Source organism: Paroedura picta, chromosome 11, assembly GCF_049243985.1.
Source record: "Paroedura picta isolate Pp20150507F chromosome 11, Ppicta_v3.0, whole genome shotgun sequence".
Classification (NCBI taxonomy): domain Eukaryota; kingdom Metazoa; phylum Chordata; class Lepidosauria; order Squamata; family Gekkonidae; genus Paroedura; species Paroedura picta.
In genome coordinates this window covers 59410719-59418802 of record NC_135379.1, presented here as the reverse complement: position 1 = coordinate 59418802, position 8084 = coordinate 59410719, and positions in this window count along the sequence as shown.

The following is an 8084-nucleotide window of genomic DNA, read 5'->3' as shown; positions in this document are numbered from 1 at the left end:
GGGAAAGCTGATTAATTTTTCCTGGCTGTTCTGGGCATTATTCCATCCTTCCTTGGGCTTGTGTTTGGTGCTGCCAGATTCTGATACCTGCATTGGTGGTGAGCTTTGCTTCTCATTGGTGCATTTAAAGCTCTGGGGGAGCGGAGGAGACACATCTGTCACTTACCAGTGTTGGCTTGTCCACACACGAGTCATTGGTTGATGATGTCTTCCTGTAACCAGCCAGGGAACCTCAGAAGCAGTGCTTAGTTTCACTGCAGTGGGTAACGTCAGCCATCTCTCCAGCCAAGGAGGTTTGGACCTTTTCACGGTCAGTTTGGTCCAGAGACCAGGCCTGCTATTCTGGGGAGAAAGCTAAGCCCAGACAGAAACACCGTGAAGGAAAAGGGCAGCTGAGGGATCTCAGCATGGTTGTTTCTTCTGAATGCCGCAAAAAGCCATCTTTTGTGCTCCTTTAGCTGCCAGGTTCCACCTGTAATTCCTTTGTATGTTTTAGCTGGAGAGATTGCAAAAGGTGCTTCAGAGAGCCTTGAAACAAGAGCCTTCAGAAAGTTGGTTACTTCCTAAAGCAACTGTCTTGTTTCTGAAAGCCTTGCTAGAGCAGCACACCTAATCACCCTGATTGTTCACTTCAGATGATGCTGTGGGTTTAAACAGTAATCTTTTTCATGTCCTTCACTGCCTTAAAAAAAACCCCAGGTAGGGACAATGTCCTCTGATTCTTGACAGGTTGTCTGGAGCTGCTATAACTGAGCCCTCTGTTACCCAAATTGCGTGGACACGTGTCCTAAAAACACGTATCTTTGAGCTTGTGGGGAATATTAGCCCAAAATGCTGCGAGAGGGGGGTAACTTAGCGTTATCGGATCGTTACCTTTGTATACGAGAGTTATTACACCTGTAGGAACTCAAGGCAAACACAGATTTAAATGGTAAAATATTAATATAAGCTTTTATTGAAAGGAAAATAACAAAAGTACACACAAATAGCTAACACACATACAAGCAGACATATAGAGAAGGGGGAGGAAGAGTGGAAGGCTTGATAGTTACCTGTCCGAGGAGTGGTGGGTCAGAGGAAGAAGCACGAACCAGCGTGGGAGGTCCAGGGTTGGAAGACACTCAGAGTGGCTGTGTGAAGCCACAGTTTTTATAGGATTTTGGGAAGGGGGCTATGTTACAAGGCTCAGGTAAGCATGTGCTGGAAGTTTCCAGGGTCCCCAGAGATTAGGACAATACCTGGCCAAGTGGGGGGTGATGGCCGTAAATGGATTTGGATAAAGGTATTAATGGCTCTGAGGAAGAGAGCCATCAGGTCTAGCTGGCAGGATGTGGGGAGGAGATTTCCCCTGGCAGAGGGGCCAAGTGTGAAAAATGTTGCAAGACAAAGGATTTTCCTATGAGCCCTTAGGCAAACAGGAGGAAGCCAGTCCACTCGCTTAGAAATACAATGGGGGGGGGGGAGCTGATGCGAGCTTGAGTCCAGAGGCACCTCTGGGTCAGGCAAAGGCTGTCATTCCAAACCTAAGGCAGAGATGGAGTCTGGCCTGGCCTGGCCGACCCTAGCAGTGTTGTCTTGGCTTTAGCTTAAGCCTAGACTAGTGCGTGGTGCCATTGGTTATAGAAGACAGTGTGCTTGTCAATGAGGCAGGGGGCCCTGCCACACTTAACAATCCCCCCCTCTGGAGCGAATTTTATTTCCATTTATTCGCTCCAGACCAATATATACTGCATTAGTGGTGGCAAAGATTGAAATTCAGCCTAGAAATTCAGAGAGAAAAGTGGGGCCATCTTCTGCCACTACAAAAACTACAAAAACTTAAGCCAAATTAAAAACAAAACACATTTAGGAGGGGTTTGGGTGACTTAAGGAAACTGTGAAGTTGCAGTTCCTCTTTACCACTACCACTCAAAACTAAATGTAACATACATGAACTATGAACTAGCTTAGCGTGAGGTCTCCACCATATGAATAAAGCAATGAACCAATGCAAACTAATACGTTGAGCAAGGCAATCTAGCAAACAATAGACAAAAAGCAAATGCAGGGAAAACCAAATTCTATGCAGGCAGGAAACTGTGGGCAGTACCTGAGCAATATTTTAGAATGCAAGCACTAGGCATTCCTAAAAATGCTGGCAATGAATATCCAGCAATTACTATGAAGCAGGCAGAAAGTGGCAGAAACTAAAAAGTTAGACAATGAACTAAGCAATGGCCTCTAATAAGCAATGCAATAAGAACAAGGTAAAGCTAAGCAATTTAGCAAAACTTACATACATAAACTAGCAAACTATTTGCTACATTCTCAATCTAAAAAAATGGATACATTGTACACAATGAAAATGTATATTTACAGCAAAAATGTAGGGTGGCAGAGGTGGCAGTCACCTTCCCAATAAATACAGAGGCAAATTATTCCCGTTCCCACCCCTCCCTCCCAAGAATCTTCTTGGCAGGTTGGCAAGGTCTTCTGATGCCCTCCCCCCCTTGCTTCCAGGAAAACAGTGGCGGCAGAGCGGCTGCAGCAAAGTCTCCCAGGGAGGGTGGCTTCAAGCATTATTCGTGTCAAGGCTTACAATAGGGAAGCCGCGAGATCTTTGGGGCAAACCGGGAACAATTGGCATCTGCGGGAAATCTGTAGCAGGGAAACAAGCTGACAGGTTTGGTTATGGATTCCCGAACAGCAGGAACCCAGGGAGCAGGATAGGGAAAACGAGAATCTGGTGTTTTAGGCTTGGGGAGAGGAGGTCAAAGGTGGGGGCTGTGGGGAAGAGGGAACAATAATCTCCTGTTGAGGAGGAAGAGTAGGGGAAGCATTTCCAAGAGAGAGCACAGCAAAGGCTAGAAGGAGAGGCATATCTGTTTCTAGCATCCATGTGTTCGTGTGGCAAAACAAAGCGAGCGACCTGAAAAGGAATGGGGGTTGTACCAGGGGCTATATACACAGGTGCAAACTGGCTCAGGAAAGGGCCTCCCCCCCTTGCGTCCGAGAGCAGGCAAGGTATTTGTCCCTATTTCCCTTTACCCTGGATCAAACTGGAGGAAGGTTTCTGCCACACCTTCCAAAACAGGCTCTCCTGAATTGCTCAGTGAGAGTTGTTTGACCACAACTGTTGTGGTGGGGGCTGGAGGTTTGACCTCCAGGGGCTCTTCAGTGGCACAATCCTCCTGGGGATTGTCCAATTGTCCTTTTCATTCCTTGAAATGGACACAATGGAAATACTTCAACCAGATGCTCCCATTCTTAGGCAGAGAAACCTGGTATCCTTAAAGGGAAAGACTGTTCCTGTGCATGGGCAGAGGGTCTTTATCGGCTAGATTTTCATTCAAAACAAAAAAAATTGACAAAAAGAAAACAAAATGTTCTAATTGCCAATTAAAAATAAAAAGACAAAATGTAAAAGGGAAGAAAAAATCTGTAAAGGACACATTTCCCAAAGAAGATCTGTGACTTCCCCCCCTTGCTTCCCTGAGCTGGGGGTCAGTCTTTAAAGAAACAAAAACTTCTTCCCTTCCCGATTTGAGAAGAAAGAATACTTTCTGTGCTGTTAAAGTTTCTTAGTTATGTAGATTAGTTGCTTCCCTGGGGGAGAGCAAGGCATGAGTCATAGGCCTGAGTGCCTAGGAAGGCAGTTAGACAAAGAGAGTCTGTTTTAAGATTGCAAAATAGTAGCTGTTTCAGTGTGAATGCAACTATCAGTGGAGGCTCTACCAATTGCAGCCAAATTTAAAATTTGGAGGTTTAAAAGTAAAAATGGAAGCACACATGTTGAACAATTATTGTGAACTTGGATTTTGGAACTCTGTACAGGTTCAGAGGCAGGGTTTCCTTCCTGACTCTGAGATGTGGGAACTGAGAATATTTCCTCTTCTTTAAAGACAAGATGTGAAGCTGGGTTGCTGGATCTGCTGTATTTTCTTTTCAATTTACTATCTGTGTGGCTTTGGAAATCCAGTACATTTTGCAAATGTGTTTTTACTTTTAAAAGTTCACCCTGGAATTCCTTATTTTTCTTATCAAGATCCTTAATTTCTAGATCTTGTTTCTGGGTAAGAGTTTTAAATTTCTCTATTTCCTTCTGCCAATCCTTAGGGGATTCAGAAGAAATTTCTAGGGGGCTAGTTTTCTGTAGCTCATATCTAAGTATGTCTCTGTTCCTTTTCTCTCTAATGGCCTTTACAAAAGCACACATGAGCACAGATGTGGGTTGGTTATCATACTGGGTCATGTCTGCCCCAGTATTTCTAAGTTCCCGCCACAGAAAAATCCGGTCACTAATTTTATTCTGCTGCCGAAGGGCAGAATCTCTATTAGGTTTGGGATTATTCTGGGGGAAGTTACTATAAGAAAAACCACTCTGTTTCTTATCCCTGTTTTGGGCAGGGGAAGGTGGCTGTGGGCGCTCTGCTGAGTTGGCAGTAAGCTTCCCATAGGCAAGGGCTAGTTTTCCCAGAGGCTGCCTGTTGAACTGGGCCATGTCCAATCTGGCCTCCTTGAGCCCGGCCCAGAAGTATCTCCTTAGGCAGGTTTCCGGGTGCTGAGGCTGTTTCTGGGCAGAGGGAACTGCCTGCTGAGGGTTCCCAAGAGGTGTTGGGGGAGGCACAGCAGTTTGGGTGCCAAGGGAAGACTCTGCACTTTGGCCAGAGAGCTTTTTCCCTGCTCCAAAGCTGCTGTGTCTCCTGTTTCTTCTACGTTTCAAATGCGAGCCACTGTTGGCATAAGTGACCGCCTGCACTGGTTCCTGGGAGCCTTTCTTGGGATGCTTGACTCGAGAACCTTGAGCATAGGCCGCCTCACGGAAAAGGTCGCCAGCAAGCCGTACCTTCTCCTTGAGCGCATACCAAGTGATGTTGGTCGGGTTGAACAAGCCTATAGCAATTTTTGTTCTGGTGTTGAGACCATTGTAGAACGGGGTCTTAAAATTGTCTACATTAAAGTTCCATATACCCTGGGCATTTGCCTGAACCTTCTCAGCTAACTGCGCAAGAAAGCACTTGCGGCTTGAATAGCTTTCAGGGTTCTCATCCGGGCCCTGCTTGTCCATGAGGAACAGTAGCTCCGCTGATTGGCCCGGCCATAGCAACTTGGCTAATTCACGGGCCAAATTCATTGGACCTAACTGTGCCATTTTACGTTGGAGTAGGCCATTCCGTAAGGCTTGTGCCTCTGGTCCAGTAGCGCACACCCTTACCAATTGGCACAGATCCTCCCCGCTGGCAGTGGGGTACTGCTCTAGGGTTGAATACAGCCATTGCACGCCAGTGTCCCTGTTGAGAGGGCCCAACTGGTCACCAATAGCCTTCGCTTCATGAGGCTTCCAAATCATGACTCTCTCCTGGTTGGTAAGCTCGACACGGCCATTTGCCATGTGTCTCCGGACTGTCTCATGCTGGACGGGATGGACTGGAATGGGGGCTTCGGTCCAATCAAGGTTGATTGGTGGGTGTGAGACAGCCTCTGCTGGCAGTACCTGCTCTGTGTGAGACAGGTCTGGCAGGGCAGGGAGTGTCTCGGGATGCACAGTTGCAATGAGAGCAGTCTGAAGCCCCAATTTTTGCTTCAGACTTTCAATTTCCTGGCGGCACGCATCATGGCTTATGGCTGAGACTTGTGCTGCTTTTTCCCTAGCCAGAAATTGTGCTGCACTTTGTGCCTGATCATGCAGCTTGCTCAATTCTTCCATCTTAGCAGAGGCCTCTTCTGCTCTCAGAAGAGCCTGTTGGCACTGGAGATCTTTCTCCTGTACCAGATTTGCATAGTGGTTTTTGTCCACCAGCAAGTCAAACTTCTCTCCTTGCAACTGTTCTATTTTTCGGTGGAGCTTGCTAATTACAGCGTCTCGCTCCCCTATTTCTCTCTCAAGATCTTTTCCCAGGGACTCAAGGCAAGTTTCTGTACCAGAGAGCTTGAGTGCATACTCACGCTCCTGATTTTCCAATGCTAGTCGGAGGTCCCGTTCCAAACTTTCCGTTGCTGTTTGGAGTTCTCTAATCTGTGCCACACTGTCCTGCAGCGCGATGTAGAGACCCCAGGCAGCATGGGTACTCACACTTCCCAGTTTCAGCCTCCTGGAGTCACAGTATGACTGAAAAGTCTCTGTAAGTTTCTCCAGGGGATTTGGGTCTTTAAAGAACCCAGGTTTCCAGGGGTTGCGCCCCTTTGACATGACCCACTTGGTCAGCTGGTCTACCCTGTCCTTGCTCTGAAAGGCTTCAGCAAGAACAATCTTTGCAGCCATCCCTTATAGCAGCAGTTACCCAAACACTCAAAGAGATAGGGGAAATCCTACAGGCAGCACACCCAAGAATTAACCCAAAGATTGCTGCCACCGAGCTCTGGTATGCAGCAAAAGAAAGACAAGGCCTGTGTCTTCTGTGTCTGCAGAATGATTACAGCCTGCACCAACCCTGATTCACGGTATATACAGCACATGAACAGGAGGAAACAAAAGGGGGGGGTTGGCACGGTGTCCTTTCTTGCCCTGCACTTAACGGGAGTGCCCGAAGTCAGGAGGAGCACCTGCAAACCTCGACTGATTCACGGTATCTACAGCTTGTGATCAGAAGAGGAGGAAGAGGAGCCCTAATTCATGGTATATACAGCACATGAAAGGGCAAACCTCAGCTCTGCCTTAGCGAAGGTCAGATGCATGAGGGCGGGGTTCCCTATCGCACGCTACCGTGGTGGGAGACACCCAGTGGGTCTGAAAGATGCAATGTGGGGTCCCCACAGAGCGACAGTCAAAACCCACAACAAATTCCAAGTGAACACCGTTTTAGCCCACGGCCAACAGGCTTTATAGTACTAAAGGAAAGGAGGGGAATGGAAAACAGCCCACCCAGAATTCACACTTCCAAGAGCACATTCACACACTTATGCCAAGAGTTCAAACGGGCTTTTTCCCTTACGTCCGGGTTACTGGAGAGTGCCGTGCATCCACTTTACTCCCTAGTAAGCCTGGGGCAATTGCCCGCGAGATCCACCATAATCTGTTACCCAAATTGCGTGGACACGTGTCCTAAAAACACGTATCTTTGAGCTTGTGGGGAATATTAGCCCAAAATGCTGCGAGAGGGGGGTAACTTAGCGTTATCGGATCGTTACCTTTGTATACGAGAGTTATTACACCTGTAGGAACTCAAGGCAAACACAGATTTAAATGGTAAAATATTAATATAAGCTTTTATTGAAAGGAAAATAACAAAAGTACACACAAATAGCTAACACACATACAAGCAGACATATAGAGAAGGGGGAGGAAGAGTGGAAGGCTTGATAGTTACCTGTCCGAGGAGTGGTGGGTCAGAGGAAGAAGCACGAACCAGCGTGGGAGGTCCAGGGTTGGAAGACACTCAGAGTGGCTGTGTGAAGCCACAGTTTTTATAGGATTTTGGGAAGGGGGCTATGTTACAAGGCTCAGGTAAGCATGTGCTGGAAGTTTCCAGGGTCCCCAGAGATTAGGACAATACCTGGCCAAGTGGGGGGTGATGGCCGTAAATGGATTTGGATAAAGGTATTAATGGCTCTGAGGAAGAGAGCCATCAGGTCTAGCTGGCAGGATGTGGGGAGGAGATTTCCCCTGGCAGAGGGGCCAAGTGTGAAAAATGTTGCAAGACAAAGGATTTTCCTATGAGCCCTTAGGCAAACAGGAGGAAGCCAGTCCACTCGCTTAGAAATACAATGGGGGGGGGGGAGCTGATGCGAGCTTGAGTCCAGAGGCACCTCTGGGTCAGGCAAAGGCTGTCATTCCAAACCTAAGGCAGAGATGGAGTCTGGCCTGGCCTGGCCGACCCTAGCAGTGTTGTCTTGGCTTTAGCTTAAGCCTAGACTAGTGCGTGGTGCCATTGGTTATAGAAGACAGTGTGCTTGTCAATGAGGCAGGGGGCCCTGCCACACTTAACACCTCTTCCTGTGAGGGGCAGCAAATGACCTCTTAGCCAAGTTGGCAGGTTTATATTTTAAAGTGAAGCTGCCTGCTTTCCCCCATACCTGCATTTGTGGCAAAATTGCCTGGTAAAAGTAACGTTGGGCACCAAATGGGTAGGCAGACCCCAGGTATGGCTGCCTTTGATGGCCTCAAA